This window comes from Ovis aries, chromosome 19, assembly GCF_016772045.2.
Source record: "Ovis aries strain OAR_USU_Benz2616 breed Rambouillet chromosome 19, ARS-UI_Ramb_v3.0, whole genome shotgun sequence".
In the NCBI taxonomy this organism is placed as follows: domain Eukaryota; kingdom Metazoa; phylum Chordata; class Mammalia; order Artiodactyla; family Bovidae; genus Ovis; species Ovis aries.
The window spans coordinates 18,599,449-18,623,749 of record NC_056072.1 but is presented as its reverse complement, the minus strand read 5'-3'; the positions used below and the strand labels follow the sequence as shown (position 1 = coordinate 18,623,749).

Sequence of the window (24,301 nt, the reverse complement as noted above, 5' to 3'; positions counted from 1 at the left end):
GCATTAAATAGAATGCTCTGGGTGGGAGATCTCTCTTACTCTTCCTGATAGCTCTGTAGGCCAGTGACCTTTTACTGAAGAATCCTAGGCTCAGGAAGATCAGGGACTATCACCAAGGTCCTCCACTACACCACAGGGCAGCTTGGTCTGAAACCCAGGTCTGATCCCCAAACCCATGCTTGCTGCTCTCTGCCGCTCTGTTTCCCACAACATGAGTGATATGCCATAATCCTAATGCAGAAATTACTCGTCGGGCTTCTCTGTTTGGTAATCCAGCTTGCACATACAGAATATAAGGATGTCTGGTGGCCGACTCTTTGGTGAAATGTGCTGTGGAACGCGTCGCTGTTTGCTGTGTTGGCTGCAAAGACAGGAGCTCAAAGAAGGCTGCCTGGGTAGAGGCCTCATCTGACAACTCAAAAATCCAAGTATCTTAATTACCTGTGTCAATCATGACAATCATTCTATTTGGGGTTCATCTGATGCCTTTCCCTTGAAAAAGTTTTGTTGGGTTTTGTCATTGTTGATATTTTGGTGTCTACACAGAACAAAGATAAATAGTTCAAGGATGGGGGAAAAAAAAGAGATGAAATCCAAAAGAGCCTTTGTCTCACAATAAATCCAAAAGATGTTCTTAAAATTATTTTAATTATTTTGGTTTTGTGTAGACACTCCCTGAAAGTAACCATCAATAATGTGCCCAGATATTTGCTGATTTATAGGAGGAGATTCATGTACCTCCAAACATTGGGGTTTCTGATGACCTAGCTCTCAAAGGTCCCTAAGAAAAGTCAGAAGGCGTTTTCTGCACAAAATCTGTCCAGTAGAGTTTTTTGCAATGACGGAAATATTCTCTGTCTGTGCTGTCCACTGTAGAAACCACTGGTCACATGTGGTGATTCAAACTTGAAATATGGCTACTTAACTGATGAAATACACTTGAAATTTTTACTTCACTTTAAATAAATTTAAATAGCTATCCATGACTCCAAGGACTCCATTGGAGAGCAGAGCCAGAGATCATAAAATCAAGGATTTCACTCTGGGACATTCAGTTTGAGCCCATTCTGGAAACACCTCCCAAGGTTTTAGCAATGATGCTGAACTGGGACAAAGTCAACTTAACAGAATGACTGAAATATATAAGGTAAGACAAAAATGCAAACCTATAGTTATTTTAAATGACCCCTAAGGAGCCACTAAGATGGAAATGGTGACATCATAGATAGCCATTATATCTGGAAAACCAGTCCCTAGTAATAGAAAAATGAGTATATATAGAGAAAGAACAGCAGTGAAAATTCAATCAATGAAAATAGACAAGCTGTTTTGATGAGAGAGAATATTATTATCGTATTCTACTTAATACAAAATGAGCTCCAAGTCATGTCAAACTTCTGAACTTTGGTAACAGAGACAAATAAATTATTCGCTGAAAGGAAACTTTCTGGTTAAAAAGAAGCAAGTAAAAGCACAGACCATGGGCCTGAAGAAGGACTGTCTCTCCCAAGGGAGAGATCTGCCTCCTGTTCTCAGAGGGAGTGTGTCTGGGAGGATGTTGAATTTATAGGATGAGCTACCTTCTTGTTTCCCTAAACACTTAGTCTCAGTGTATTCCAGTCTTCAGTGTTTTCATTTTTAATCATTTAAGTGTGTCATCTGGCGCATGCTCACTTCTATTCATCCAACTCCATACAGCAAGTATACATCCACATAAAAATGGATTTGTTGGCGTAATACGGGCAGAAATTAAAGCTGCCCCTGCACTGCTTGATTTTTTTCCCGAAGAAGTTTGGTTTCCTCTTAGGTTGCCTCTTCAGTTCAAATTTCATTGCTTGAAAGAAAAAGTTATTTCTGCATGGAGTCAACAAAAAGTAAATCTTCTCAAAAACTGTCATGCATCTCTGTACTGCTGCATATTGAATATCCAGAATTGGGTTGATGCTGGTTGGTTTCTGAGCTCAGATGAAAAACAGCAGGGGGTCTAAGGGTGTAGCTCCTCCACTTACTGTATTTTTATTTATACAAGCCATATTTCTGCTGCCAGAGGGCCACAAGTGCCTGACCTAATGTGGAGAGCTTTAGATCTGGCCACCTTGAAGACTTCTCCACACTCCTTCTCTAAAAAGAAGGGTACCTCAACCTCTCTGGTTCTCACACCTGCATCCTGAATTAGGCCCATTTCTCCCAACTTTCTCTTGTTCACTTGGCAGATAGATGTATGTTCATGGCAAACTTGAAGATGCCAGATCAACTGGAAGACTTGGTTCTTGGCTTATCTATGGCCACCAAGACCTTTTTCCAGTTGGATGAATATTAACTGAGGCAGCATGGCTTTATTGAGATGGTGGGTAGGAACTGCTACCTTCTTCTCCTGGAGTGGTCAGAACCAAAAGATGCTCTGTGAATTAACCTCTGATCAGATGCTTTCCTTGTAAAGGATTGCAGTGCACAGAATGAGCAGCCCTAAACTATCTGGTTCTAAACAACCATCCATTTTCTAAGCCAGTGCCCCAGCCAGTGCAGAGAAACTAGCTGCCCAAGTACCCAGACTGGTTACAAATAGTTTACTTTGTAACTTCCTAGCGATTAGAGATGGCCGGAATGTGGACAGCTGGGGCACACCGCCTTTTTGGATATGGGGCAATATGACTGATAAACTGACTTGGTGAGAGAAGCTGGACACACACTGTGCAAAAGACTAGTTTAAGACAATGAGCATATTGTGATGAAGCACAATTTAGAAGAATGGCCATTTACCACCAAAACAGAAAATCAATAATAAGATTTTAAATATGTTTGTATTCTGGTCCTTTGTTGAAAATTACCATTTTGCATATACTTAAGGGAAATATGTAAATAAAAACTTGCGCTGCTCAATAAATCCCTCAACTGCTAGAAAATGGATGAGGGCACCACAATCTTCCCAAGTAACAATGCCAAGAAAATTCTGGAACATGCTCCTGCGCTGTGTCAATTAGTGATGGCTTTTGTTTTGTTTTGCTTGTTCATTTGTTTGGATCCCCGACATTCTCTACATTATGTTACTTGTCTCATTCTTCTGGACTAATCATGCAGGCCAGCATGAAAGGTCTAGGCTGAGTTAAAAATAGGATATCAACAGGAAGAAAAAAAACATTCTGAGCAGGTAGACACATTATTTTGGAGCTGGTTCCCTTACCTGCTTCAGTTCAAGTAACGCCCAAATGCTTTAAACCATGAGGCACCCATGCTCCCATGTTCAGAGGTACCTGAATTGAGGTCAACTGGTCTACCAAAAGCTACTGAACCCACTGAGAGAATGGGCATAATGTCTGTGGTCTCTATCGCAGCCTCTTCTCCAAAAGGAAAGAAAAAAAGAATAAAAATGAATATTCTGTGCACATTTATTTTATACATACCTATATATTTACTTTTCCTGTAGACTGTATACCACCAGTAAGAAAGAGTGTACAAAAGTCTGTTACTTGGTACACTATACCACCAACAGTATAGCTTTTGCCTGCCTTCCAAAAGGTAAGAAACAATCTACTTTTTGTTTATCTGTGTGTTCTTGTCTCCACTGAGAATTAGAAATGTTTCCAAGAAAACTGCATGATTACATCAAAATCTATGTATAAGAAGAAATACATTTTCAAAGACGATGTTTGCTAAGTTCAGTGTAGATGGCTGCTGTGGGTCATGTGCCTGGTTTATTTTCTGGCGAACAGGTGATTGGGTGTGTGCATATGTGTCTTTCCTGGACCAGATTCAGTAATGGCAGAATTGGTGCTGGTCATTCTACTTTACATGTCTCAGTGGTGAGAGCTTATGTTTATGTGTATTTGTTCATACTCTGGTTTGAGAAGGCAATATGGAAAACTTGGATGAGAAGGAGGGTGTTTTTACAAGCTTAGTAAAAATATTTGTCCTGGTTTACTTTTTTATTAAATATATAGCGAGAAATATCAGTGAATGACTCTACCATCTGAAACCCAAAATGGTCATGGTTCCTTTTTTGCAGCAAAGAAATAGAAAAGATTTGCTGGCTGGGCTTGATGATGTATTAAAGAGGATATGGGACTCATAATTCTGCCTAAAACAAGGAGCCACCTTCACTTATCTGAGAAGGCACGGAGAGGTTCAGTAAAGACCTAAGAGTCTAAAGATAAATTTCAACAATAGTCAAACCGAAGAAATACCAATAAATACCTCGGGTGTTCAAACTTATACCTTAGGACAAATGGTCAATTGTGTGATGTGTGAACAGGCATGGGAATGGTCTGCTCTGAGGATTGTCACTGACTCACCATTGATGATTATGTTGGGTTGGCCAAAAAGTTCATTCTGGCTTTTCTGTAACATCTTATGGAAAAAACTTGAACAAACTTTTTGCCCAAACCAGTATATCACTTTGAGCCCTTACTAAAGGATATATGCTATGAAATAGTAGTACCTCCCTGTTTCAGCCTAAGCAATATGATAGAATAGTGAAAAGTAACACTTGCTTTGGCAAGCATCCTTGTCCAACTGGTCAGGGCAATTCATACTGAAGGAAAACAAACAATAGAAAAGATGGAATAGTGTCATTAAATTCATGGGGTGGCTTTGAATAAAAGGCCCCTTTTGTTTTCCTCTAAACCTCCTACTATACTTATAAAATCAACAGAAGCACTTCTCTCTAGAGATTTCAAGTAAGAGAGCAGACACAGGAGGGGGAAATATTGAGTCATAATGTGGGCTAGTCTTGCTCTTTCCTAACAAGGACCATTTTGTCAGATCATTGCTATGCTTCTTTCCATCTTTGTTTTTATAATGGTATTCTGAGTACAAATAATGTTTTTTCCTTTTAATCCATTTAGAACTGTAAGGAAGGACAAGAGTACTTTCAAAGTGTAATTACATTTACTGTTGATTTAGATGGATGCCAGTAACTCAGTCTTTAATTTCAGATGTATTGTTCACATAGCTATTCCCTTTTTCCATATCAACATGGTCTGTCCTAGTTTTTAAATAGGGCATTCTTTTGTCCCAGTGAATTTATAACTATTCCAGTGAGATTTCAAGTTTTGCAGTACAAGTGCTTGTCAAAACACTGCAGCTCATCACTTTAATAGTGCTTTTACATGAAACTGCCTGAGCATAAATGAGAAGGAAGTTTCCCTGGGTAAAAATGATAGATCTAATCCAAATCCATTAAAAATTCTCCCTAGCTCCATTCTCAGTTGATGCCTTTTGGTTTAAAGGGTGCAAGATGAAAATGTTTTAAGTCAACCTTTCGGTTAAAAAGTACTTTTAGGATCTGCTGCTTAGAAATAAACTTTTTTCTAGGATTTTCTTGTTTCAAAGAGTTTGATTAGGTGCTCACCTTTTCTGCCAATTTAAAAATGTATAAACCTTAATTAGGTTGAATTGGTTAACAGTGCTTTTCAGGTCTACTATACCCTTCTGCTTTTCTATCTATGCATTCTATTAATTTTTGAGAGCTTGATACTAAAACTCCAACTAAAATATTCATCTACTTAAAAATAACTGTAATACATAGAACTCTATGTAACTTTGTTCTGCATTTTCCAAATCTTCTGTAAATGTGTTATCATAGTTTCATAATTTAAAAAATAAAAAAGAAAGAATATTCAAAGATTATAGAAGTGGCTTCATAAATTAATGATAAACATCTTACGCAGTTACCTAAAAATAATTGAGAACGGAAGTTTGTCTAACTTGCAGGTATTCAAAGAGGGGAGTATATGACCACGTTCAAGTCCCAGTGAGACTGGACAGCTTGAGCAAACAGTGAAAGAAGGCCTGTCGTGTTGTCCTTCATCCATCTCTGTGTGCCTATTTTCAGGGCCCCAAGACAGTAAAGAAGAACCGATCAATTCTAGAGTGAAATTCTATAAAACTTCAATTTAGGCCGCCATGTCCCAGCAAAAGCAGATGATATTGAGCAAATCAAACATCTGCTTTGGGGGGATTCAGAGGAAGCAGGTTCAAATTCAGACAGAATAGAATAACCTGATTTGAAAACACTTTCCCTGTAACCCACTCTCCTTTGACAGATACAGTAGATCAGCTGTCACCTGACTCAGCACTGCCTGCATCTCTTGTCTGAATGGGGTTAAATGTGAAATTCTGCAGTGTTATCAATCCAGTGATATTTATTTTAAATTTCAATGAAGCAAAAAACAAACAAAAACTGATCACATATAAATAAAAATCCCCCATTAATCTGGCATCATCACCAGATCAAGAAACACGTTGCTGTGTTAGGAGGTATATTTTCACACCACAGGATGGTTTTTCTGATTGGAAAACTTTGAGTTGAATTCAGCCTTGCAAATATGGACAGTCCCAAGTCTGATTTTACAGTCTGCTTAACAGTACTGAATCCTGTTTTGTCCAGGTATATTGTTCTGAGCAAGTACATTGGTTATAATATTATGGACAGTTCACTAATGCATTATATGGTGTGGTACATTATTTATGTTTTTATAATTTCTTGTTTATCATTTCTGCAATGGGGTTGTTTCACATTTTTTAGCTTTTCAGAGGTGTGCAATCTCAGTTTTTGTAATGTGTTCAGACTCCCCCTTCCTCTTTGACATTCAAGGCAGTAACCCTGAGTTAACTGAAGACTCCTTCAACTGAAATTCCATTTAAGAACACTCTATAAGTACAGCTTAGCAAGGAATATATGTTCCCTGGCCTTTGACATAGAACCACCTTAGAAATAAATGCAGCTATAAATCTTGCCAGCGTATTTCTTTCTGCCTAAGTGCTCTGTGAAGAACCCCCATTTCTCTCATCAGGGTTTGATCTCTGCATCCTCAAAAACCAACTAATATCTGCCCTTCCCATTCTGTAACTTTGGTTGGACTTAAAGAGTGGAATGAAAATCCACATGGCTAGGATGTCTACTAGTTCATGGCATCAAAGGAACATATACTTCATTCCCCCGAGTCCTGAAAACTATGTCAACTTTTACAATGAAATCTGGCACCACACCGTCTGGCCAGGTCTGTGCAACAGAAGAGTGTTTCTAAGTCGGGTCAATCAGAAAAGTGTTTGTCGAGCACTGCTCCCCTGAGTCTGCCCTAAACTGACTAGGAATGGGGGAGAGAAGCAGGCAGTACCCTCAGGGACCTCAGATCTAACAGAGGACTTGCAGGTAAGCAATTTCAATTCATGGTGACAGGGGCTCTTAGGAGAAGTAGCAGGAGGGAGTGTGGAGAGCATCACCCAGGGGGGTTTGTTTGAGCTGCTCTTAAAAGATGAAGGCCTCTAGGCAGCCATAAAGAAAAGGCTGGAGGCAGGAAACAAAGAAGCACAAACAAGCTGAGATACAAAGAACGTGCTGGGTCATGGGATGGGATCACGGTTCAGTGAGACTGCACTATTACTGTGTACTGAGGCAGAGGGTTTTGAGGATGACAGAAGCTGTGTAGAGAGGGACTGAAACTTGTTTATCTCTGTGCTGTGAATACAGTGCCTGCAAACACGGAGGCCTCAGAACATGTCTGTGGCATGAATGGAGTGTAATATATCACATACCCAAGGCTCCCAGCCTCACCCAGGATGGTATAGGCAACAGTAAATACCTACCAAGTGGGGCTTCCCTTGTAGCTCAGCTGATAAAGAATCTACCTGCAAAGCAGGAGACCCCAGTTCAATTCCTGGGTCAGGAAGATCCCCTGGAGAAGGGGTAGGCTACCCACTCCAGTATTCTTGGACTTCCCTTGTGGCTCAGATGCCTGCATGCGGGAGACCTGGGTTCAATCTCTGGGCTGGGAAGATCCCCTGGAGGAGGGCATGGCAACCCTTATTCTTGCCTAGAGAATCCCCATGAACAGAGGAGCCTGGGAGGCTACAGTCCATAGAGTCTCAAAGAGTCAGACTCGACTGAGAACAGCATAGAGGAGTTATTAACAGTAAGAAAGCACCAAGTCTACAGCTTCAGCAAGCAGAGGTGTAGTCTTCCAGATAAAATTTCTAAAGTCACAAAAGGCAGTATTTGACCCTGTTGTCACAGGTCTCAAAACAGTTTTTATTGACAGCGCTTAAAACTGATGGTCAGCGCTATAGCCGCACTTGCCTAAATACCGTTCCTACTGATGAGCTACCCTGTGGATGAAACCAGCCAAGTTTTATGCCCATTTGTTTCCTTGTATGGACTGTGGAGACCAGTTTTCATTTGAAGGGAACATCAAGTTCAAAATAAATAAATCTATATTTTAAAAAATAATAATAAAAATAAAACTTAAAAAAAAAAACAGAAAACAAAGTTATCTTTGGAAATGAATCCTAAGTGCTTGAGTTAAATGGTTATAGCTTCTAATTTGGTAAAAAACAGAAACATGATCAATGTAATTTTTTTTCTAAATATTCAGTGCATTTTCTCAGAGACTGGCATTCAGGACAGAGTTTGTGTTTTAGACCCCCAGTTTAATTTGCATTTGAAAAGAAAACAGCATGTCCTAAACCAAGGTCAGTTAATCTCTGCAATCTTTCTTCCTTCCAATTACTGTGAATGAGCATCTTCTCAGGACACAAGCGATGATGACTCTGGTTTCTGCTACTAAAGACATGTCTCAGCTCTGCAGATTTTTTTTTTTTTTTTTTTGGCTGTACAATGGAATTCGGATGCATTTTAAATTAACTTTCTCTAGGAATCAAAGGTAATCATTATTTCTCTTTATGATCCGCATGAATATTATCATTGTCTTTTTTTTTCTTTTCAAATATAAGATTATTTTTCAATTCCTTTTATATCTCTGTCCTCTTTCAGAGTAACCTCTGGAGACCCCAGCTTGCTCAAAAAGTATTGAGAAGATCACTCCAAAGCCTCTTCTTGTTGAGCTGATCCAAGCATTTAGAGGACATAACAGAAGTCGGCCATCCCATTCTCTGTAAGTTGTGGTCCTAATATCACTTATGACCTTGTGCGTGCTGTTTCTTTTCTCTGGCCATAATAAGGAAAACTGCACCAGGGTCCTAACCATGGCCCTGATACTCTGAGTGGCATAAGCTTCATCACCTCATGGACCTCTGTGACCTTGAATATCATGTCCTGTATCACCTTCCATCTCCTCTTCTGTGAAACAGGAGGAAGCTTTCCTTGCTGAGACACTATGGAGATGGCATGGAACCATATACATGAAACCTTCCTTTAGGAAGGGCTGTGCATGTATAAGGCAGCACTGTTGGTCTGTGATCATCTCTCTGTGTCACCGTAATTGGCTTTTCTTTCCCCTCTTCTTTCATGGTTACTTTTTTTTTTTTTTTTTTTGGTCTACTGTGAGCCATTGGAGTTTGAAGGGATGACATCTAGATTGCTATGAAGTCAGGAACCTTTTCTCTAAGGACCATAAGCTCTGTTTTTGAGATGGGTCACGGTGGTCTCTGATGGGTTATTAATAGTCTTTGGGCTAGGAGAAATTGACAGAGAAGGCAATCAGTCACTCAGCAAGACTGCTGTGGGACAGCTAGTCTCATGCCACCTGATACAAGAACCACTCCATGTGATTAACTCTGACAGGTCACTGCAGGCTGACTGGCAAGCTGAAGTGCATCTTAAGTACAAATAATACTTCTGGGTATGCCTTGAGTGATAGAATAATGGCTGAGTGGAACCAAATCAGTCAGTCTTCACTTGTGAAACACATCTGGTTTCCTTTCTAGGCCAAGATATTACAACAACATCAATTAATAAGATCTCTAGGATCTCCATTGATACTTTGGTATTTATCAAGCTTACATCAAATACAAAACTGACCCAAAGGGCCAGGCTCATTCATCTCATTATCAAGGGGCCTTGAATGTGCTTCAAAGCAATAACAATACTATCCATTCTGATGGTTGTTATAACTGCACCATATTATGCCTATAGACTTACAAAGTGCTCGGCCATCCAGTGAGACAGGTCTTACTATCCCCGCTTAACATGGGGAGCCTCAAATGAGGAAACTGAGGCTCAGAACCATAAAGCAATTTCAAGTGACTCACACACCACGATTATGTGCCTGAACTTGGCTTTCCTGGCCAGAATTCTTTCTCATAAAGTTTTCTAAAATTGAGTGGAGTAGGACAGAATGTTTCACTCTTCCATAATCTATCAAATGAGCATTTATTGTTCTCATTAGTTGATTCTAGAAGTCTTCAACGTCCTGAAGATGAGAGAGGTCCTTCAGGGCAGAAACCATAACCTGTTTCCAGGGCCATTTTAGAATAAGATGTGTTTTGGTTTGGTTTTTTTTTTTTTTTTTTTTTGTTAATGGTATTTTGAATGATAAGGCTTCTTGATGTCATGTCTCCTATCACTAAATTCTTCTGGTGGTCTGAAAAAAGTTAAAGACTATTGTTTCTGCCTCAAAGAACATGGCCTTCTGGAGTCAGAAATGTTTAACTCTTAAGAATGCATCAAACTCCACAGAATAACAGACTTGGGCAGGGTGCAGCCTGTTCAGAGTAAAAATCACAGGTCATTGTATTTTGATGACTATAAGCAGACTATACCTCTGTATCAGGTGATCGAGTTTGGCATGGGAACCTAAGTGAAGGAAATTAAACTCGAAAAAGGATTTGCTAGCATTAAAAAATGGCACTTTCTTGGCTCACAAAGGTGTAGAGCTAATTCCTTCCCCAGCTTCATCACCTGCTCCTTCTCTCTTCTGCTTCTGCCACCGCAAAGCTCTACAAAGAAGTGGGCCACCAAGGTCCCATTACCGTCTGTGTTAGCTGAAAATCTGATTAAGCTGGCTTCCTAGGGTTAGCATGAGAAATGTTAGATTTTCATGCTTGGAGCTTAATTCTTCTTTCCCTTGATTCCGTCATGTTTGCAAACTTCATTTGCATTTTAATTTCCTGTGGTTTGCCAAAGTGCAGACTGAGACTTGAGCTGTTGTTTCTGTTCAGGTGAAAAGTCCGACCACAGTGGAGCATCTGCAGTGGCATTGAGTCAGGCAACTGGCCGAGGCAAGTATTTGCTGCCTACTTCTGAGGGTCCCCAGGGAGCTTCGCCACCCAGCCCGCCAATGCATTTAATGAGTGAAGGAGACTCTGTCCAGTTTTCAGAACCATCTTGGTCCTGGGTGGTCCTCACTACATAGTAACCAGTCCTCTCGATATTCCCAAACAAGGGGAAATTATTGTAAACGGGAGCTGGGATCTTGGCCTACTAGGATCACATCATGGGGCTTTACTTAGGGGAGACATTGTGCCATCAAGCGTGAGAGATCCCTACCTGAGTCACTGTTATCAGTTACCGAGAAAGCCAGTCTCCTCCTGGGGGCTGGATGCTCTGCCTTCTGTGTTCTAGAAGCAGGGATGGTAGTATCAGTGGGGCATCATCCCGACTCCCGGAGGAGGCAAGATAAATGACAAAAGGGAGGCATTTATGCCAAGCAGGCAAAGATGACCTTCAGAAAAGATGATCTCTGCCTCCATTTTGTCACTGGTAACATACACCTTCATACGACAGCCATTCTTATTTAGTCGCTCAGTCATGTCCAACTCTTTTCGGCCCCATGGCCTGTAGCCCACCAGACTCCTGTATCCAGGGGATTAACCGGGCAAGAATACTGGAGTGGGTTGCCATCTCCTTCTCCAGGGGCTCTTCTCAACCCGGGGATCAAACCCGCCATCTCCAGCACTGGCAGACGCATTCTTTACCACTGAACCAGCAGGGAAGCCCTCAGATGACAGTAAAGCTCTGCGTTAGCCATCAGCATTATCACATTACCTAAAATTAACTGAACTTTTCTCTTTGTCTTCCCTCTAGGAAAGAACTTGGAGATTTCAATCTGATCCTCTCCCCTGTGATCTCTTGTACCCCTTCTCCTCTGTACACCAACACAATAAAATTCAAGGCTGTCAAATGATCCACGTGTGTCTGATGTTTATTTGGAAAAACCTGCCAGATTTTTTGACTGCGATATCAATCCACATCTTCTCTTGTCATATTTAGTATTGATTGTTTAAGGAGCAACTGTGCCTTAAAGCCAAAATTTCACTGCACTATCAGAGACCAGAGGAGCTACCTGGGAATGGACATTCAAACACACTTAGTTTCATTTCATTTCATAACAGAGAAACTTCTGGCCCAACTTTTGGCATCAATGCATTCAACACGGTCACCACTGTGGCAATGTTTACATTGATATTACCACCTGTTACTACTCAGATATTTAAGGAAATACCAGGGACCAATTTAAATATCCAATGTATAATAGAAAATCTGCCATTAAGAGATCTGAAATGCATTTTAGTTTATGCTTCTAATTTAAATCTTTTCTTCCCTAACCTGGTGCTCATCAAATGTCACCTGTATTTAAAAGTCCTCCCCGGGGACTCTGATACACATTCAGGTTTGGGAACTCTGTTTTAATCCCTTCTTATAATCAACATGTGCAATGTGGCATTGGTGCGATGGTGATACTTAACAGAGCAGAGTGTTTTCCAGAATATTAAAAAGACTAATTAAAAACATACACACACACACACATACACACACATACACACACACATTCAGGTTAATCACACCAGCAGCATCCACCACGCCTGTTCCCAGGAGTCATCTCTAGCTGTCTGCTAGCACAGTGAGAAGCTATTTCAAGGTCTTCTCTCAAGAGACTCTTCCAGACTGGTACCATAGACTAAATAAAGATGAAGCTAACTGCTGAGCTCTATTATTGGAGCAGAAAACATAGCACCATCTTTGTTTAAGGCTGAGTCTCCATGACAACACCAGATAAGAAGCTGGGTGAATAGTCATCTTTCCTGCACTTACTGAGCCACAGGTTATGCCCTTCCTGGGCAAAAGGAATTGATACATCCTTATGCAATCATTTCAAACTGCTAAGCAGGACAACTCTGATTTTGTTTAGCTGGGAGGTCCTCAAAGAGATAAACTAGTTTCAAACTTTTCTTGATGTTTTTCATGCCTTCTTACCCGATCAGGAAGTGAAATCTGTCAGAATAACCACCGTTACAATGGCCATTGCTGTTAAAAATGCACTGTGATTTTATGAAGTGGCAGCCTAGATGCTAAACCCTACTTTGCCCTGTTCCAGATTGCTTACTCTCTGTGCGTCGGTTTTCTCATCTTCAAAATGGGTATAATATTACTAACCACCTCATACATGTAGGGTTGTTATTAGGATTAAATTAGTTCCTATGTTTAACACAACGTTTGGTATATAATGGCCAACTAATTAGTTGATATTATGAGCATCACCACTGAAACAATAACGGCTCAGTTCATACAGTAGCCATTAGCTCCCTGTGGCTAATGAATTAACTTGAAGTAAATAAGTTGAACAACGTGTTCTTTAGTTGCAATGGCACATTCTAAGTGGTCAGTGAGTGCCTGTGACCTAGTGTCTACTCTACTGGAGAGCAAAGATGCGGTACAGGGAAATCATCACAGAAGTCTACTGGACAGCTGAGCCATAGCTTAGGAAAAAGAGAGGATAAGCACTTCCTTTACAGGAGAGAGACATGTTGTTCTCAGCAGTCTCTGTTGACTGTGAAAACAGTCTTTGGACTTTCTCTGGGAGCAGTGGGGCCGATTTCTTTTGCAGCATCGTGTCAAGAGTGGTTTCCAGTGTGAAATATGCAATCATCATTGCCAGTTAAAAAAACAAAAGTTTTCTGAAAACGGCTCTCTCTCAGCTGGCACAGTTCCCCATTCCTTTCACACACTCGTTTAATTGCTGAATCTGTTCATTCTACCGTTGCACATACTCCTCGAAAAGCAGGCCAGGTGGCAGCTTCACACCCATCACATGTCTTGCAGTAGAACCCCGTGGCTACTGGAGAGGATGATTTTCTTAACCGCCACTTAGAGGGGACTGATGGGAATGTTTCCCTGTCAGGTCAGTGCTGCTTGGAAAGAGAAGTGAAGTTACATATTTAGAGATAGAGACACAGGCCTTCGCTCCATCTCAGGAAGCAAGTTTCATTGGTGAATGGTCAATTGTGAATTCTAATGTTGGCTGGAAAATGCTTGGTCCTTTTCCTTAGAATCAAATTGCCATGTCTTGTTTGTCCTATGTCTGGTTAGTTCCTGATATCATTGCCTGGCAGGTGCTTTGTGAATGTTTGAGAGTGAGAGAAAAACAAAGGCAAAGCAAAAGATGTCTAACATTTCTAACAAGTAAAAGTTTTATGTGCATCATGGACAGTTAGTGATGTTCTGCATGACCCAGAGGAGTCTTTGCTGCCGATTTATATTTTGGGAGAACTTCTACTATAAAACTAGCTTGGGAAGTTGGGAACAATAGCCTGTGAAATGTCCTTAATCTCAGGCCAGTTCTATCAAACTGGTTGAATGCACTACAGCTCTGCTGCAGAGAAACCTCTCCCAGTATTTCCAGTGCTCTTCCAGACCTCAAGATATAAAAGGGCAGCATAGGAAGAGGGAGAGCAAAATCTTTCCCTTCCTATTTTTGAATTTTCTAAATTGGGTTGGCCATAAAGTTCATTCAGATTTCCTGTAACATCATACAAAAACTGAAATGAGCTTTTTAGCCAATCCAATAAAACAAAACAAAATAAAATTGATACTATGGGTAACTAAATACTCTCAACAGAAAAGTATCAATGAGTCTATGTTTCAGAAAAAGATTTTTTAAAATCCACACAATTGAAATCACATCAACAACTAATGCTTACAGTCTGCTCACCTTTATATGACATTTCAGCATTTCAAGGTTGGGTTTTAACATGCAGTTACACAGACAGCATCTTATTTCATTATCAGGGCGTCACAATGCGGCAGGTGGCCTCACCCTCACATACAGGTGCATAAACAACAGCTCCGGGGGTTGCAAACATTGGGCAAGGTGTTAGTGATGGAAGAGGCGTTAGAAGCCATTCTGACCCCATTACACCTTTGCATCCTTTCATTAAAGAAGTGCAATATCTTAGGACTGACAAGTTCATCTTTAAGCAACGGAGACAGAGAGAGGAAAAAAAAAATCCCTCATTATAGAAGATTCAGATTATAGCGCAATCTGGAAAAAAAATTGTTTTTCCTGTAGATAATCACCAGCTCTGAGTAGCCATTGGGTCACCTTATCTACGAAAAGGTATACAGCTCAGCCAGGATGGAGAATAAAGATGGATGGCTATAGGAGGAGGGGAGAATTATTAACACCAGATAAAAATGCAGGCCGTTTATCTCTCCAAGGCCAGGAGGGTGGTGCGGCTGGAGATGTGTGTGCTGTGTGTGATGGGAGGAAACAGGGCTCTGCTGGCACTAGTTTAGCTGGTACCTTTCAATGCGGTTACCACACGGGTGATAAAGACACCACGGAAGTCCAATTTAAATCCAAGTGTCTTATATTTAATCACATAGCTTTGTGAGGCTGATTAAAGAGATTAAATTAAGTCTGAAAAGAAAGGGAGACATTTCCACATTTTCTCATCGACTAGTCTTGTTTCTAATGGAGCCTGACTGCATCCACCCCACATGATTTATGGAATGCTTACTGCTGTCAGGGTCTGGGTGCGTAGAGTGGAGACGCAGCAAGCTGCCACTCCTCCAGTAATTTATATCATCCACAGGAGAAGGGAGAACAGCTAGCCTTATTAGACATGATACACGGATGCATGATAGAAGTGTGTGAAAAGGGCTGGGGACTTCTCCAGTGGTCCAGGGGCTAAGAGTTCAGGCTCCCAAGGCAGGACCTGGGTTCAGTCCCTGGTCAGTGAACTGAAGGCTGTGAACTAGATCCCACATGCCCCAAGTCAAGATCCTGTGTGCTGCAACCAAGACCTGGTGCAGCCAAATAAATAAACATTAACAGAGGGCTCAAAGTGGTCCTTGGCTCTCATGAGGGGGACAGGGGGACATTTTCACTGTGGCTTAAAGAATGGGGCAGTATGGGAGAGGGTGTCCCAGACAGAGGGAGGGGAAGTGAAAATGACACACAAGTGATGGAATGGTAGCAGTATCATCAGCAGTGCTGTGTTAACAGGCCTTGAGTGTTTTCCATGGACACACCAGTGTTCAAATACTTAACATCTATTAGCTCATTTAATCATAAGAACCTCCTCAGATAGGCATCATTAGGCCCATTTTACAGATCAGGGAAGGTAGGCACAGAGATGTTAAGTAACTTCCCCAAAGCCACCAGGAAGTAGAGAATTCAGTTACAAGCTCAGCCGTCTGGGCCCCAAGGATTCTGACCAATGCAGTGCCTTCCAGGGATAGGTATGTGGTGGGTTTGAGGAAGATCCATTTTCCAGTTGAGCTAGACTGCAGAGCTTCTCAACCCCGGCACCAGTGACATTTGGGACTGGATAGCTCTTTGCGGCTGGGGGCTGTCTGTCAGGGGCGATGTTCGTAGAAGGTTTAGCAGGATCCCTGGCCTTTGTCCACTAGAAAAAGATGCCTGTGGCATCTCCATCCTGCAGTTGTGCACATCAGCGATACCTCCAGACACTGCCCAGTACTCTCAGGGGCACAACTGCCCCAGTTAAGAATCACTGGACAAACGTCTGATGTGTGAGATCCGAGAGAGGCAGGAAAACGTTACCAGAGCCCCACTGTGAATATCCTCCAGGTCTATGCTGAAGGCTGTGAGAAAGCAGACTACAGAAGGAAAGGTGCCACCTGGGGTTTAGTAAGTGAGGAGCTACAGAAAAGATATAGCTTGCAAAAGCATCAGGGCAGGAGGTCCTGTGGGAGTCAACACAGACTTCTGAGTCCTCAGGTTAGGAGCAGGATGTGTTCTCAGGCTTTATAAATTATATGTTCAAAAATCCTAAAGCTAAGGATAGCAAAGGATAACATACAAGAACAGAGAACAAGTCCAGGCAGTCATTTCAGCCACTGGTCCTTGGAATGCAGCCAATCTCTGACCCAAAACCTCAGAACTCCAAGTTTCATTTTAGGTAAGAAAGCTCCTGGATCTGGGGGGATAAGAAAAACTAACCATTCCGTTTTCCTAAGAGGCTGCAATGTCAGATCGCATGGCACTGTATAAGTGTGAACACAGTTGTGGTTCTGTCAGATTCAGAGAGTACACTTCTGCATAAATATACTGGACACTTGGCCACCATGGAAAGAAAAAACAATGGAAACATTTTCTCCCCAAGTTTCTGTGTGTGCTAAGCCGCTTCAGTCCTGTCCGACTCTTTGCGACCCCATGGACTGTAGCCCACCAGGTTCCTCTGTCCATGGGATTCTCCAGGCAAGAATACTGGAGTGAGTTACCATTTCCTTTTCCAGGGGCTCTTCCAGACCTAGGGATTGAACACATGTCTCTTATGTCTCCTGCACTGATAGGCAGGTTTCTTTATCACTAGCGCCACACAATTGCAAGCCAAGGAGGTTTATGATCAGAACAGCAATTTTATAAACAGGAATAAAAGGTGTATGAACCTTCTAAATATTCTACAATAAACATACTACTTTTGTAAAGCCAAAGATGGTTTTAAAATGATCTAACTCAGAATTGTACCTCATGATAAACACCCACCTAATTAAACAATTACATCCATTCCTCAAGCATCCTTCTTTGCTATTACCTGTTTTGATTTCTAGTGAGTTCTTTTTCATGTCACTGGGAAGGATTAGACAAGTATTTTCTTCGCCCTCTTTACAAAGCTGCCATGACCATTTTGAACCTGGTGCAGTTGCAAGCTTCTGGCTTACTTCATAGTTTTTAAGATGGAATTCTCTTGGGGAAAAAATAACTTGATTGCCTAAAGAAAAGTAACCCAATCTCTGAGAAAGCCAATAACACATCTCTGACAGAAAGCCATCCAAGGGTCAGGGCCCAGGGCTTTGGAATCAGACATGGCATAACTTTGAGGCCAACATCTTCCCATCTCAGCTGTCTTATCTGGCAATGTGGGGATGTGAATAACTTCATTAATCAGGTTCTTTCAAGGCTGCATGAGGTGGCTGGTCTGAACTATATGATCAGGAGTACAGCTCACATTCAGTCCTAGGTATCCCTTCTGATCCAGAACTTATAAGATAAGAGAATCATTCAGGACTTTGGGAGATCACACCAACCTTGCAATCTCTTGGAGATGTTTCTTGTGTTTCTTGGAGATAAGGAAACAACCTACCTTCTATAACAGCACATCCCAGTTTCTTTGTGAACCTCTCACAAGTTAAGGATAAAACTGCCCCCACAACCCATCTCACCTTGGTCCCAATGAGATGCTGGAATTGTGAGATCCAAGCCTCTGTCTCAATAGCAGTGCTCCCAGGAATAATCTCAGACTCCTGGCTTGCACTATACTGGAAAAAGACGTAGTAGTGGAAAAGCTGTCTCTTCAACAGCTTTGTTTAAAAAAAAAAAAAAAGATTCTCAAGTAGAATGGTGAAGTCAAGTTCAGGCATTAGACTAATACTTTGAAATTTTAAATTTCAAGCTTTACAGTTTGTCTTTGAAGAAAATGCTAAGCTTTTAGATTCTTCATAAGTATTAAATAAGTTTAATCATAAATACCCTGCAATATGTGCTTTGTTCCTTTTATTTGGAGTCAAATTGAAATTTCCAATTAAACAAGATAAATTATACACAGCAGCCATTGTAATGGAAAAACAGCTACCAAGGAGTTTAGTTTCTGTACTGATGAAAGGCATGTAAAGACATCAAAACTCAAACATCTGCAAGGCACTGTTGGGAAAAGGTGACACTGCATGATGCCTTGTGACATTTTAAGGGCAGCAGACAGCTGGTGTGAGTGTAAGCAGTTTTAAGATGTCAGGAAGAAATTCAGATCACAGGATAGGGGATCAGCCCTCATTTCATAGGTGACTTCTTCCTTTGCTTCAAAAGTGAAAACACTTTCTTCTTCTCTAAGACAGATGTTAACAGAACAGAAGGCAAGCAGCCAGAAAGAGGAATGGATAAACTCCCGAGAGGGCAGTGAAAATGAGGCTCCCCCACCTCGTCTCCTCCAGAGAAACAGGAGCGTGAAATTGTTCAGACCATCTGGGGACTCGGTCCCTGGGTGTGGGGTGGGGCTTGTGTGCTTAGGGCTGTGCAGTAGTGAGGGGCTTAGACAGAACAACAGTTGGGACATTTGTTGGCATGCTGCCCAGCCTTGCCCTGAAGATGCTTTTCCTTCTCAACACCAAGGCTCCTCCTTGGCCATCGGAGGCCTGGGCCTAGGAGCTCACACAGAAGATACAATGATGTGTGGTTGTCTCTATTTCACATCATCCCTTCCGGCCTCAGTAACAGTTGGAGGAGGAGGGTAATCCAACCAATAGTATGAGCTTCATTCATCAAACTCCTGCTTAGCCTAAAGAGCGAATGGTCAGTGAACAGGGGTCCCTAAAGGAAGATGCTTTTCACCAGAATTATTCAGAAATCAAACCCTAGGTTGAACAGAGCACAGTTCAGTTCAGTTCAGTCGCTCAGCCATGTCCAACTCTTTGTGACCCCATGAACCGCAGCACGCCAGGCCTCCCTGTCCATCAGATATCAAACTCTAGGTTGAAGAGAGCACAGAACAGTTCATGAAAACCCAGTCTGCTAATTACCATCTCCGGTTAGAGAGTTCCAGATGCTTAGCTTTATGGTGATAGGAGCTGTTCTCTTCCTTCTTGTTGCTGCATGTTCACCGCTGAGCACTGTCTCTGGCAGGTGGTAGCTGGACAGTCCACCTTTAGAACTAATACATAAAATACACCAGGAGTGGTGAAGCTAGTACTTTCAACTAACATTAACATGGCCCTGTGGATTCTGTAGAAGCAGAGGGTAAGAGCAGAGGAGGAAGAGAAAGAAAAGTTTCTCTTCTTGCTTTTCCTATTTAACTGAGAGCCAAGATTCTGCTCTGAGGGGAAAGTGAAGCCTCAGCAAAAATGCAGAGAGAATCCAAGTAACTCATTCTGGACACTTCTGCTTGTGCAGTCCCAGGTCCTAGCAGTTAAGGAATAATTGAAGAGCTTCTCAAACTCTAATGTCCATGTGATCACCCAAGGATACTGTTAAGTTGCAGCTACAGAGATGCATCAGTTCAGTATGTGTCTAACAAGTTCCTGGGCAATGCCCTCAGTGAAGGTCTTTGGATTGCATTTGGGATTGCATGGGCTGAAGGGATGCTGAAGGAAAATGCCGATTATGCCCAAATTTCCCCAAACATGCTGACTTTAAAGCCTAACTCTTATGAAAGATGTGAGTCCACTAGACACCAGCATTTAATCTAGCCTCATGGAGTCACCTTATAATTAAATAGTGAATGTGAAAACTTGGTGTCATTCAACTGGCTATTGTTATGTCAAAGTGTTTCTGTCTCAGCAAAAAACGTAAAAATATGGCAAGTTGTAACTTCACTTACAAGATGTTTGAGGTTATTCTCGCAAGGATAATGGCACTTGCACCTAAAGTAATAAAAAGATAAATAATAACATATTCAAGACCCATCTGCACTGTCTTATATACCGATCTTAATTACAGACTGTACATTTTCATCTAATTGCTAATAGTAAGTCAGCTCTGGAATAATTAGGAGGAGGAAGACTTATCATCGTTGGAACAGAGTATGCAAACCCTTTTGTTTTTTTCAAATGTCACTATGACATTAAAAGAAATTCAGAAGAGAAAGACAGTAACAACAAAGTGAATGCAAATATTAGTCCAAGATCGAAGTCTAGGAAAGGGGGCTCAGATGATCCCTGGCTGAAATACAGATGTTCTGACGCTTTGGTTCGCAGCACTGGCTGTCCCCTGGAAGCACCTGGAGACCTTTTAACCTACACCCATGCCTGGACGCCACCACCCTGGGTTCTAGGTTGTTGCATTAGGATGGGGTGCGGGCAGCTAGAGGTAAACATCTCCCCCAGTGAGTCTACTGGCAGCCGGGACAGAGACCTTTGCTCTCATGTAGAATATCTCTATCGTGGTCCCCAACCAGCAAGATCCGCATCACCTGGGGACGCAGGCCAAGCGCACATTCTTGGCCTCTCCCTGGACCTGCTAAAGCAGAGGTCCTAGGCTTGGGGCCCATTCACCGGTATTTCAACCCGTTCTCAGGGTGAGCCTGGTGTGTGCTCCTGGAAGTTTTTCCCTGAGAATTCTGAGGGCCCTGTGCTTCGCACCCAGATATTCTTATGTGGGGCTGCTGAAGTATCTCACATAGAGACCTCCCTGCTGGATAGCTTACAGCCTGGGCTCTGGTGTTAATTCCAGAGAGGATACCACCACCTCCAGTCTGGGAGTCTCAGTAAAGGAAGGAAACCTAAGGTCACTTAATTAAAGATTTAATGGCTACTATGTTACCCCCCAAATATGATCTTGTATAACAGGCTTGAATATTTTTATGATAAGAAACTTGCCAGTATCTGGTCTACTCCTATTCATCTTCAGATGCTCACTAGGTACAGACTCTCCACTCAAAGTATTTACAAAGATGACTCGTTTACGCTTGGCCATGGTCTCCCACGATGAATGCTGTAATCTGAATTTGACCCCTGCCCAAAATGCATGTCAGGGAGGTTTTGAGATATGTGACAGTCGTGTGGTTTCTTACAAAATGTACACCAAATTCTTTGCCTTGAGAACACATAGAAAGTTCATTTTTTCAGCCCCAATAACTTAAAAGCTGTTGTTAGAAAGCCAAACCGATGGTTTACATTCTCTTGCCTCCAAAATAAATATCCTTTGCTGGTGGTGATTTAGTCGCTAAGTCACGTCTGACTCTTGTGACCCCGTGGACTATACGTAGCCTGCCAGGCTCCTCTGTCCATGAGATTCTCTAGGCGAGAAAATTGGAGTGGACTGCCATTTCCTTCTCCAGAGGATCTTCCCGACCCAGGAATCGAACCCAGGTCTCCTGCATGTCAGGCAGGTCCTTTGCTCCTCATGCCCAGTATCTAGGACTCTCACCCCTGCTGGGTTCAATCGATCAGCACACAAAACAGCAAGACTGCTAGTAGACCATTCACACATTCCATGTACACATTAGAACGATACTTTTCCATGTCTTGTTGGCACATGTAAAAAAAGATAATATTCATAAGGCATATTTGGTAAACTGAAGAAGATTTTGGGGAATCTATATAAAACTTATTTAAAAATCCATATTATTTATAAGTATATTACTCAATAATCAAAAGCTTCAAAGAAGAGGTTAAATACTGAATTTGCATCAAATTTGAAAACCTAACATTTTCCATTTTTTAAATGAAAATTTGGGCTTCCCTTCATGAAGAGATAGTTCCTAGCAACTTAAATATACAAAATGGCTATGAACAATTCCCTGTTAAGACTTTGATGATGATCTCTTCAAATTCTTAATAGAGAATATAAATGAAAAACTTTGTATGAGGAGATGTTCAAAAGTTTGAAAGCATTTTTTTACAATAATTCAGAATTGTGTAATAGCCAAATCTGTATTTAAAGAATACAATCACTTCTTAATTTAAAAAAGTAATACTAAAATGTCTCGTTCACATTTTGTGAACACATTATTTGTGAACAATAATGTGAACACATTTTGAATTCACGCGTTTTTCCTCTCAAGCGTTTTAAATAATCATGCTGTTTTAATTCTTCGGTGCACTTGTACTGTTAGAGCGGCTACCACGTTAGCATGCCTCCAGACGTGTGCATCAGTCACAAGCGGACGGAAGTCTCGACGTATGCGTGAATGCAAATACAGGGGTAGAGTATACAGGTGTGGACCGGCAAGGAGGCCCACCGGCCATGGTGCTTGGTCGATCCCAACACGTGGTTCCCTGGGCACGTCAGCAGTGACCCCCTCTCGGAGTTCCATGGGCTCCTGCCCTCCCCAGGAAGTGACACGTGATACAATGAACCTTATATCCAGGTCGGGGAGCACCCTGGCCTAGCCTCCTGAGAGAACGGGGAGAACTGTCACCCATTCACTTCACGCTTCGCCTTTGGGAACCTGAGACAAGTCACATTTCCTTCTCTTTCAGAGAGCCTTAAAGAACGCCCCTAACTCCCAGACTGGTTTCTTGTCCTTGGCTTGATACACTTTACCGGTTATCTCAGGCCTCAACTAGCTGCTGCAAAAGGGGTTATTGCATCAGGACACTGCACTGCTGGAGCCCAAGATGGCAACACCCTGGTCAGCTGTCCTACCCATGTCATCCTCGGACATCAAGTGCATTTTTCTGAAAGGAGTGACTCAGGAAAAGTCCACTAAGACGAAAACACCTGAAAGCACCTCCTAGGTGCAAACCATGACCTTGGATGGCTACGTTATTATATCATCACTCTTTCCGACTAATATTCAGTCCCCAAAGGACTGCTGCAAGCATCCTGCCGACATCACTATCTGAATAAAGCTCGGTCTGAAGCCCACCTGCCTCAAAGTGACCTGAAGCTCTTCCTAAAAGTTCAGACCCATTGATACACCCGAATCCAAATTACCCAGTCTAGTTGGGGATGCAGATGGTCAGCTTATGGCTAATAGATATGAGACTACAACTATGAGAATACTTTGCAAACAAGAAATACAGGGAACTAGGAAGACCAAGGAGTACTGGCTACACAGATCAACAGTAGCTTTTTTCTTCTCATTTAAATTATTTAATTGGAGGCTAATTACTTTATAATATTGTGGTGGTTTTTGCCATATGTCTATTATGTGTGTTAGTCACTCAGTCATGTCCAACTCTTTGCGACCCCATGGACTGTAGCCCACCAGACTTATCTGTCCATGGAATTCTCCAGGCAAGAATAGTGGAGTGGATTGCCATTCCCTTCTCCAGAGGAACTTCACAATCCAGGGATCGAACTCTGGTCTCCTGTGTCACAGGCAGATTCTTCACCGTTTGAGCTACAGGGAAGTCTGTGGGTTTTGCCAGACATTGACATGAATCAGCCACGGGTGTACATGTGTCCCCTGCTCCCGAAGCCCCTCCTACCTCCCTCCCCATCCCATGCTTCTGGGTTGTCCCAGTGCAACAGCTTTGAGCACCTTGTTTCATGCATTGAACTTCAACTGCTGATCTATTTCACAGATGGTAATATACATGTTTCAATGCGATTCTCGCAAATCATCCCACCCTCGCCTTCTCCCACAGAGTCCAAAAGTCTGTTCTTTATCTCTGTATCTCCTTTTCTGTCTCACATTTAGGGTCATCATTACCATCTTTCTAAATTCCATATATATGCATTAATATACTATACTGGTATTTTTTTTTCTGACTTACTTCACTCTGTATAATAGGCTCCAGTTTCATCCACCTCATTAGAACTGATTCAAATGTATTCTTTTAAATAGCTGACTAATATTGCATTATGTATATGCACCACAACTTTCTTACAGTAGCTTTTTTAAGGCTTGGTCAAGGGATGTGTGGGCTTCCCCAGTGGCTCAG

At 41.8% G+C, this 24,301-nt stretch overlaps 1 protein-coding gene across 2 annotated transcripts in view; it reads left to right on the top strand.

Moving 5' to 3' along the window:
• The window catches only part of GRM7 (glutamate metabotropic receptor 7), a 942,724-nt gene that overhangs the window by 891,569 nt on the left and 26,854 nt on the right, over nucleotides 1–24,301 (top strand). The window contains exons 10-13 of one of the 2 annotated variants that reach the window (XR_006057020.2): nucleotides 3,425–8,657; nucleotides 8,768–8,888; nucleotides 10,894–10,953; nucleotides 11,759–11,858. The exons of the other annotated variant lie outside the window; for it this stretch is intronic. The gene's annotated coding sequence lies outside the window, so the exon portion shown is untranslated. Of the gene's footprint in view, nucleotides 1–3,424; nucleotides 8,658–8,767; nucleotides 8,889–10,893; nucleotides 10,954–11,758; nucleotides 11,859–24,301 lie in introns of those variants that run through there. 2 annotated transcript variants of the gene reach the window in all.